General features: G+C 43.0%; 1 non-coding gene across 1 annotated transcript; it reads left to right on the forward strand.

Annotated features, from left to right (window-relative positions):
• The first annotated feature begins 219 nt into the window (after positions 1–219).
• On the forward strand, positions 220–418 carry LOC130267946 (U2 spliceosomal RNA). Its single transcript, XR_008843346.1, has one exon. It is a non-coding gene; the product is annotated as a U2 spliceosomal RNA (small nuclear RNA).
• The last annotated feature ends 9,622 nt before the right edge of the window (positions 419–10,040 follow it).

Genomic DNA, 10,040 nt, shown 5'->3' on the forward strand with positions numbered 1-10,040 from the left:
CTACTCTGGACAGTTCTTAACATGGACAGAGATGTATGCAGAGAGCACTGTGCTCATGATGTCAGCAGAGAGCTCTGTGTCCCAAAAAGTAAAAAATTTCAGATTTTTAATAGAAGTCATTTACAAATCTGTTTAACTTTCTGGCACCAGTTGATAAAAAAAATTTTTTTCCGATGGAGTACCGCTTTAATATATGGTTCTAAGTTAGGGCCATGTAAAAAACCTTCTTGGCTTTTGATGAAGAGTAAGTGTAGTGTCTGTTCTTATCAGTTGGATATGTGATACGTCTCTTATCTTGGTACCATGTATTACATGCTATATTTATTGTTTTATAGTTTAAACAAAATACTTGTGCTTTGTGCAAGTTATATTTTGCAACAAGTTCTTCTGGAATACAAGAAGATTTTTGTGATCTTCTATAAATATGGTGTCAAGTTCACACCTCAGTCCTGTAAAGGGATTGCTAAACAAATTGCAAGCCTCAAAGATTAACCCCTTAAGGACTCAGCCCATTTTGGCCTTAAGGACTCAGACAATTTAATTTTTACGTTTTCATTTTTTCCTCCTTGCCTTCTAAAAATCATAACTCTTTTATATTTTCATCCACAGACTAGTATGAGGGCTTGTTTTTTGCGCGACCAGTTGTCCTTTGTAATGACATCACTCATTATATCATAAAATGTATGGCGCAACCAAAAAACACTATTTTTGTGGGGAAATTAAAACGAAAAACGCAATTTTGCTAATTTTGGAAGGTTTCATTTTCACGCCGTACAATTTATGGTAAAAATGACATGTGTTCTTTATTCTGAGGGTCAATACGATTAAAATGATACCCATTATTACATACTTTTATATTATTGTTGCGCTTAAAAAAAATCACAAACTTTTTAACCAAATTAGTACCTTTATAATCCCTTTATTTTGATGACCTATAACTTTTTTATTTTTCCGTATAAGCGGCGGTATGGGGGCTCATTTTTTGCGCCATGATCTTTACTTTTTTTTGATACCACATTTGCATATAAAAAACTTTTAATACATTTTTTATAATTTTTTTTTAAATAAAATGTATTTAAAAAGTAGGAATTTTGGATTTTTTTTTTTCGTTCACGCCGTTAACCGTATGGGATCATTAACATTTTATTTTAATAGTTCGGACATTTACGCACGCGGCGATACCAAATATGTCTATAAAAAAAAAATTTTACGCTTTTTGGGGGTAAAATTGGAAAAAACGGACGTTTTACTTTTTTATTGGGGGAGGGGATTATTCACTTTTTTTTTACTTTTACTTTTACATTTTTTTTTATTTTTTTTTACACTTGAATAGTCCCCATAGGGGACTATTCATAGCAATACCATGATTGCTAATACTGATCTGTTCTATGTATAGGACATAGAACAGATCAGTATTATCGGTCATCTCCTGCTCTGGTCTGCTCGATCAAAGACCAGAGCAGGAGACGCCAGGAGCCGCACGGAGGAAGGAGAGGGGACCTCCGTGCGGCGTTATGAATGATCGGATCCCCGCAGCAGCGCTGCGGGCGATCCGATCATTCATTCAAATCGTGCACTGCTGCAGATGCCGGGATCTGTATTGATCCCGGCACCTGAGGGGTTAATGGCGGACGCCCGCGAGATCGCGGGCGTCGGCCATTGCCGGCGGGTCCCTGGCTGCGATCAGCAGCCGGGATCAGCCGCGCATGACACGGGCATCACTCCGATGCCCGCGGTTATGCTTAGGACGTAAATGTACGTCCTGGTGCGTTAAGTACCACCGCACCAGGACGTACATTTACATCCTGCGTCCTTAAGGGGTTAATTGAAGGAACTTAAATGGAAACTCTACTCCTAATCTTCTTATCGCCTATCCAAATGATGCTTGATCCAGAAAAAAAAAGGGTCATGGTAGTGTCTCAAGGAGCACAATAAGTATTTTTTACTCCAAGCATAGGCATCCAAACATAATTGCTTTACTAAAGTGGTACTCCGGTGGAAAACTTTATTTTTTTTTTAAATCAACTGGTGCCAGAAAATTAAACAGATTTGTAAATTACTTCTATTAAAAGAAATCTTAATCCTTCCAGTACTTATTAGCTGCTGAATACTACAGAGAAAATGCTTTTCTTTTTGGAACACAGAGCTCTCTGCTGACATCACAAGCACAGTGCTCTCTGCTGACATCTCTGTCTCTGTTGTTATGAGAATTTTCTCCTACTCTGTACAGTTCCTAAAATGGACAGAGATGTCAGTAGAGAGCACTGTGCTCGTGATGTCAGCAGAGAGCACTGTGTTCCAAAAATAAACTAATTCCCTCTGTAGTATTCAGCAGCTAATAAGTACTGGAAGGATTAAGATTTTTTAATAGAAGTCATTTACAAATCTGTTTAACTTTCTTGCACCAGTTAATTTAATTTAAAAAAAAAAGTTTTCCACTGGAGTACCCCTTTAAGTCTATCAACAGCTTGGAGTACAATATACTTATTGCGCTCCTTGAGACACTACCATAACCTTTTTTTCTGGATCAAGCAATATTATTGGACCCTCTTTGCCTTTTTGCCCATGTGGGGATTTTTTGGTGGGACTAGGTTGCTGCAGTGTATCCATTTGAGAGGTAAATTCTCCCCGGAGAGGGATTGATTGGCTTTACTACAGGGTTGTGGCCGCACCACAACTTATCAGCTGAGCAGTTTCTCTACTGCATGTTGTACATAGAATAGCTATTGAAGACTATATTACCCTATATGGATAGGGGATAAGATGCCTGATTGCAGCTGGGGGGTGCGGGTGGGGGTGGTTGGTCGTCACTGTACTATCCCTCAAGCTCCTTCCCATTGACATGACTGGATGGGACGTTGTGTGATGTCACAAACACAGAATCTCCAAGCGACCGGACCCCTGACAACCCCCACCCCCACTTGTAGCATTGTGACTGCTACATCTGGCCTTAAAGGGGTAATCTGGTGAAAAACTTTTTTTTTTAATCAACTGGTGCCAGAAAGTTAAACAGATTTGTAAATGACTTCTATTAAAAAAATCTTAATCCTTCCTGTACTTATTAGCTGCTGAATACCACAGTGGAAATTCTTTTCCGTTTGAAACACAGAGTTGTCTGTTGACATTATGAGCACAGTGCTCTCTGCTGACATCTCTGTGCATTTTAGGAACTGTCCAGAGTAAAAGGAAATCCCTATAGCAAACATATGCTGTTCTGGACAGTTTATAAAATGGACAGAGAATTCAGCAGAGAGCACTGTGCTCGTGATGTCAGCAGACAGTTCTGCATTTCAAAAAGAAAAGAATTTCTGCTGTAGTATTCAGCAGCTAATAAGTACAAGAAGGATTAAGATTTTTTAATAGAAGTAATTTACAAATCTGTTTAACCTTCTGGCACCAGTTGATTTAAAAAATTAAAGTTTTTCACCGGAGTACCCCTTTAAATATTTCGTTTTTGCTGTAATGATTTAAAATTTCAATGTAAAATTTCCCTCATTGAGTCTGACAAGAAGTTCATACTTTGATGCGCTCTTAGACACTTAGATAAGTTTCATATGCGGTGGGAAAATACACCAAAACTCTTATCATATGGGTCAGATTTGGAGTGGTGCTGGCACTGGCAGAAGGAAACAAGATAGAATAAAGGTAATGCATTTTTTATGGCTCTTGGTGAACAGCACAGAATATAAAAAGTAAAAAAAAAAACTTTAGTTAGTTCCCATTAACGCCAGTGTAAATAAAAATTAATCAATAATTTATTTGTACATTGAAAAATGCCCTTATCTGTCTACATGGACAGAAAAATGAAGTTATGGGATTAGGAAGAGCAAATTGAAATTGCCCCATCATGAAGGCCGAAACTGGTTGTGACACCAAGAGTAAACATATGTTTCTTCCCTTTCCTTTTATTTATTTTTGTCTGAAGTGCGGTGTCTATACTTTCTAACAAAGTTGAATGTCAGTATAATTTTACTGGCATGTGATATGAGGACAACAATGGTCATACCTATGCGTACATTTTGTGAACATTATTAGATTTTTTTTATAATCCATTAAGATTACATTACCATGGTTTCCACGTTCAATGTTTACAGGGTTTACCTTTGGCATTTACATTAGTTTGTTACTATTGTCATCCAAGCAGTTTGTTGTTGAGTTTTTCTGTGTTTCGTCCTTTTGACATCTATCAGTAAATACATTCGGTAATGGTATTTTATGATAACACAGATCCTAAAGAAAACAGAAGGTTTGATTTAATCTTTTGTGTTTTTGCAAATGTGGTATTATTTATCTTTACCCTTAATAGCAGCTCTCGAGAATTCTAGATTTCCTGATCTTACAAAATGTCCATGCCTCATGACTGTGAAGGCAAATTCCAAAATACTGAGGCAGGTGCATGATACAGTGATTGAAAGAATGGTAAAAATAAAGGGGGAGAATCATCAAAACCTGTGTAGAGGAAGAGTGGTGCAGTTGCCCATAGAAACCAATCCCATTGTTTCAGATTGCAGAGAACTAGTCCAGATAAGTATCTGTTTTTGCAAATGATACTCGACTGTGTATAGTAGTTAGCACAAGAAAGAATAGTACCCTATTACAAATGGATCCTGGCAAGTAGGAACTTAGGGCTGAGAAGTGACAGATGAACTCTGATGAATGTACGATTATGCACACGGGAAAGGAAAACTGATGCCATAATTAATTACAAAATGGAAAAGCACTGCCTAAATCTGACATGAATAAGGAACTTTCATTGACATTGAGGCATTCATCATTGTAGGTGTAAGTGAAGCATTTTTCTACACCTTTTTTTTTTTTTGTGCTGGTAATGTGCAGGAGCACCACATTTATTAAATGGTCGCAGAGCATTTGATAAATTTTGTGCAGGTAAACATTTCAGAAATTTCACTTTTCGCATACACCAAAAAGCTAAGCTAAGTCTGGGCTGTTGTAGTTTTAGAGACTTTTCGGTGATTTTGCACCTTTTTTGCACCTTTTCACAAAAAGGCGCAGTTCATAACACCCATATGTATCATGCGTATTGCCAAAATTAGTGGATTACAACTCAAAATCAGTAGAAATGTGTAAACCAAAAGGCGCGAAAAAAGGATACTTGCGCTAAAATAGCGCCAAATATAGACGGATAAAAAGGGTAAACACAATGATAAATGCCGGCCCTTAAAGGGGTACTCCGCCCCAAGACATCTTATCCCCTATCCAAAGGATAGGGGATAAGATGTCAGATCACCGGGGTCCCACTGCTGGGGACCCCCGGGATCTACCATGCGGCTTACGGACCCACATTTAGCGGCTTCCGGGAAACGCTGGAGGTCCTCAGGCTGAGTCCATCTCGACCACGGGTACGGAAGATCGTGACGTCATGACTCTGCCCCAGTGTGTCATCACATCCTGCACCTCAATGCAAGTCAATGGGAGGGGGCGTGACAGCAGAGAGCTGTGTGCTGCCTCAGCTGCAGAAACATTTTCACAGGAGGGAGAAATATTTTTTTTGGGCACATCTGTATCTTTGTTCCACAACAACTGATCTGCTGGTTATACTAGTCTGTAGATGGTATAATCCATACCCAGCAGTCCATTCCTAATTTTATTTAAGAGAGAGTCTTTTTGCAATTTTGGGTTTAGTACACAGTGACTGTGTGCTCCAGCATTGTTGTGTACTGCTGGCGCTGTGGGCAATTTTTTTTTTAGTGTTCTGTAGCACATTTTTTCTGCCCTCATAAGTGCATACCACATACCTACATCAAAGTGGTGTATTATTTTGTACCTGTTAATCTGTCAAGGGCCTACATACTGTGAAAGGGCAGCCAAAAGTAATCACCGGCAGGTGTTTTACTCCAATACGTTTAAGCGTCCTGTAACAAATTTTTTTGCCCTCATAAGTGCATACCACATACCTACATCTAAGTAGTGTACTATTTTGTACCTTTTAATCTGTCAAGGGCCTAAATACTGTGAAAGTCCAGGCAAAAGTACTCACCGGCTGGTGTTTTTACTCAGATACCTTTTCAAGTGTACTGTAGTGCATTTTTCTGCTCTCATAAGTGCATACCCCATACCTACATCTAAGTGGTATTCTATTTTGTACCTTTTAATCTGTCAAGGGCCTACATACTGTGAAAGGGCAGCCAAAAGTACTCACCAGCTGGTGTCTTACTCCAAAACGTTTAAGCGTACTGTAGCACATTTTTCTGCCCTCATAAGTGCATACCACATACCTACATCTAAGTAGTGTACTATTTTGTACCTGTTAATCTTTCAAGGGCCTAGATACTGTGAAAGTCTAGGCAAAAGTACTCCCCGGCTGGTGTTTTTACTCAGATACCTTTTCAAGTGTACTGTAGTGCATTTTTCTGCTCTCATAAGTGCATACCACTTACCTACATCTAACTGTTGTTCTATTTTGTACCTGTTAATCTGTCAAGGACCTACATACTGTGAAAGGACAGCCAGGGCCTACATACTGTGAAAGTATGTCAGGCAGAGTAGTTCCAGAACGTGCACAGTGGCGTGGCAGAGGCCTAAATTCATCAGGCGCAGGCTAAGGTCGCAGCAGAGTAGGGGCGTGTGGCAGCCGAAGTCACAGCGAGAGGTCAGAGCTCCTGGTGTCAGCTAGTAGTCGTGTCTCGAGGAGCAACCCAGCAGTCGTGATTGATCAGTTCCCTCGGTCATCCACTTCATCCCAAGTGAAATCCGATACCCCCAGTTAACAGTCGGTGGGTTCTTCAGACTCAACCCTCAGTTGGCATGGCCCTCATGCTGCTGCTGCCACCTCAAGGGTCTGTCATTGTGCCACTATATGGTCTCCTCATGCTGCCGCCAACTCCAGGCTGTGTAATTCAGCTACTATATGGTCTCCTCATGCTTCTGCCACCTCCAGGCTGTGTCATTCAGCAACTATATGTTCTCCTCTTGCTGCTGCAAACTCCAGGCTGTGTAATTCAGCCACTATATGCTGCCGGCAACTCCAGGCTGTGTCATTCAGCCACTATATGTTCTCCTCATGCTGCCGCCACCTCCACTCTGTGTCATTCAGTCACTATATATTCTCCTCATGCTGCCGCCACCTCCATGCTGTGTCATTCAGCCACTATATGGTCTCCTCATACTGATGCCACCTCCAGGCTCTGTCATTGTGCCGCTCTGCGACAGTGATTCTAATAGTGACGCCTCTGATCTGCATGTCATGCTGAATAACAGTATTATTTCACTAACCCAGCACACACCCAATACGTGTTACAGCATGGCAAAGTGTTCTACACCCCATCTGAGGCTCTCAGTAGGCCAGAAATAGACGTTTTTAATAGCGATTTGCGAATAAATTCAGACAGAAACGATTTTTGGGGGAAAATTTGGCTAATTGGCCGAATCAAATTTTTCAACAATTCGCTCATCTCTAATGACAATATTCAAAGTAGACAGTACCAGCTACCTGCATTTCTTTGGTCTCTTTTTAAATAGTGGCTCACTAAGTCCCCTTCGGAGTGATTCAAAACTTAAAGGGGTCCTCCACCCCTAGACATCTTATCCCCTATCCTTCGGATAAGATGTCTGATCACAGGGGTCCTGCCGATGGGACCCCCCGCGATCTCTCCTGCAGCACGACAGTCATCCAGTGCACTTAGCTCTGTGTCTGATGACTAGCGATGCGGCGCTGACATCAAGGCCACGCTCTCTTGTGATGTCACGCCCTCCCTCTCAATGCAAGTCTCTGCAGGATGCCTGTCACGCCCCCTTCCATAGACTTGCATTGAGTGGGCATGGGCATGATGTCATGAGCATCCGATGCCACAGCCGGAATTCTAAACAAATGTGGGGTGCTGCAGAGAGATCGCGGGGGTCCCATCAGCGGGATCCCCCATTCAGACAACTTATTCCCTTTCCTTTGGATAGGGGATAAGATGTTTAGGGGCAGTGTACCCCTTTAACATAGCAGGAACAACTTATAAAGAAAACCACTTTTCCTCACTACTACTTAGAAAGGTGAAAACAACTTGTCCCTCAACTTTTGCACTACCTTCCCCAGAGAGCCCACAAGTATCGAAAAAACATCCTGCAAAGTATTTTGCAGAGCTAGATCTCCATAAAATATTATTGCTCCATTAAAGTAAAAAAAAAAATAAAAACACCAAATTCTAATAATTCCCCTTTTTTTTTTTAATTACCGTATATACTCGAGTATAAGCCGACCCGAGTATAAGCCGAGACCCCTAATTTCAACCCAAAATCCCAGGAAAAGTTATTGACTCGAGTATAAGCCTAGGGTGGGAAATACCTCATCCCCCCCTGTCATCATCCAGACCCGTCATTAACATCTTCATCATCCCCTTGTCATCATCCCACACATCCCCCCTTCATCATCCCCTTGTCATCATCCCACACATCCCCTTATCATCCCACACATCCCCCCTTCATCATCCCCTTGTCATCATCCCACACATCCCCCCTTCATCATCCCCTTGTCATCATCCCACACATCCCCTTATCATCCCACACATCCCCCCTTCATCATCCCCTTGTCATCATCCCACACATCCCCTTATCATCCCACACATCCCCCCTTCATCATCCCCTTGTCATCATCCCACACATCCCCCCTTCATCATCCCCTTGTCATCATCCCACACATCCCCTTATCCCACACATCCCCCCTTCATCATCCCCTTGTAATCATCCCACACCCCCCCCCTTCATCATCCCCACCCCCCTTCATCATCCCCACCCCCCTTCATCATCCCCACACCCCCCCCCCCCTTCATCATCCTCTTCTCATCATTCGCCCTCAGTGGTCTTCAACCTGCGGACCTCCAGAGGTTTCAAAACTACAACTCCCAGCAAGCCCGGGCAGCCATCGGCTGTCCGGGCTTGCTGGGAGTTGTAGTTTTGAAACCTCCGGAGGTCCGCAGGTTGAAGACCACTGCGGCCTTCAACATGCGGACCTCCAGAGGTTTCAAAACTACAACTCCCAGCAAGCCCGGGCAGCCATCGGCTGTCCGGGCTTGCTGGGAGTTGTAGTTTTGAAACCTCCGGAGGTCCGCAGGTTGAAGACCACTGCGGCCTTCAACATCATCCAGCCCCCTCTCACCCCCTTTAGTTCTGAGTACTCACCTCCGCTCGGCGCTGGTCCGGTCCTGCAGGGCTGTCCGGTAAGGAGGTGGTCCGGTGAGGAGGTGGTCCGGGCTGCTATCTTCACCGGGGGCGCCTCTTCTCCGCGCTTCCGGCCCGGAATAGAGCCGTTGCCTTGACAATGACGTATCTGCGTCGTTGTCAAGGCAACGTGACTATTCTGAGGCCGGGCCGGAAGCGCGGAGAAGAGGCGCCCCCGGTGAAGATAGCAGCCCGGACCACCTCCTCACCGGACCACCTCCTTACCGGACAGCCCTGCAGGACCGGACCAGCGCCGAGCGGAGGTGAGTACTCAGAACTAAAGGGGGTGAGAGGGGGCTGGATGATGTTGAAGGCCGCAGTGGTCTTCAACCTGCGGACCTCCGGAGGTTTCAAAACTACAACTCCCAGCAAGCCCGGACAGCCGATGGCTGCCCGGGCTTGCTGGGAGTTGTAGTTTTGAAACCTCTGGAGGTCCGCAGGTTGAAGACCACTGCGGGTGGGGGAGTTCACTCGAGTATAAGCCGAGGGGGGTGTTTTCAGCACGAAAAATCGTGCTGAAAAACTCGGCCTATACTCGAGTATATACGGTAGTAACAAGTAACAACAGATGCAACCATTTAGGTTGCAAATGTTGTAAACGATTAATCACGCAAAAAAAAAAAAAAAAACATTACTTCAAATGTTACACAGGAGTTATTCTTCTATAAAAACCATCTTGGATTGCAACTCCCAATATGTGATCTATCTGAGTGAGAGTGTGTTTTACACTAGATCGGCCGAACAATTTAAAATCTATTGACCAGACTGAACAAAGGAGAGTAATGTTAGCAATAATTTTCCCTTGCATACTGTCTTCAGTCACACCACAGCTTGCCTTTATAGTAACCTCCATGTTCTTACTATTACTACCAATC

This window comes from Hyla sarda, chromosome 4 (assembly GCF_029499605.1).
Source record: "Hyla sarda isolate aHylSar1 chromosome 4, aHylSar1.hap1, whole genome shotgun sequence".
In the NCBI taxonomy this organism is placed as follows: Eukaryota; Metazoa; Chordata; class Amphibia; order Anura; family Hylidae; genus Hyla; species Hyla sarda.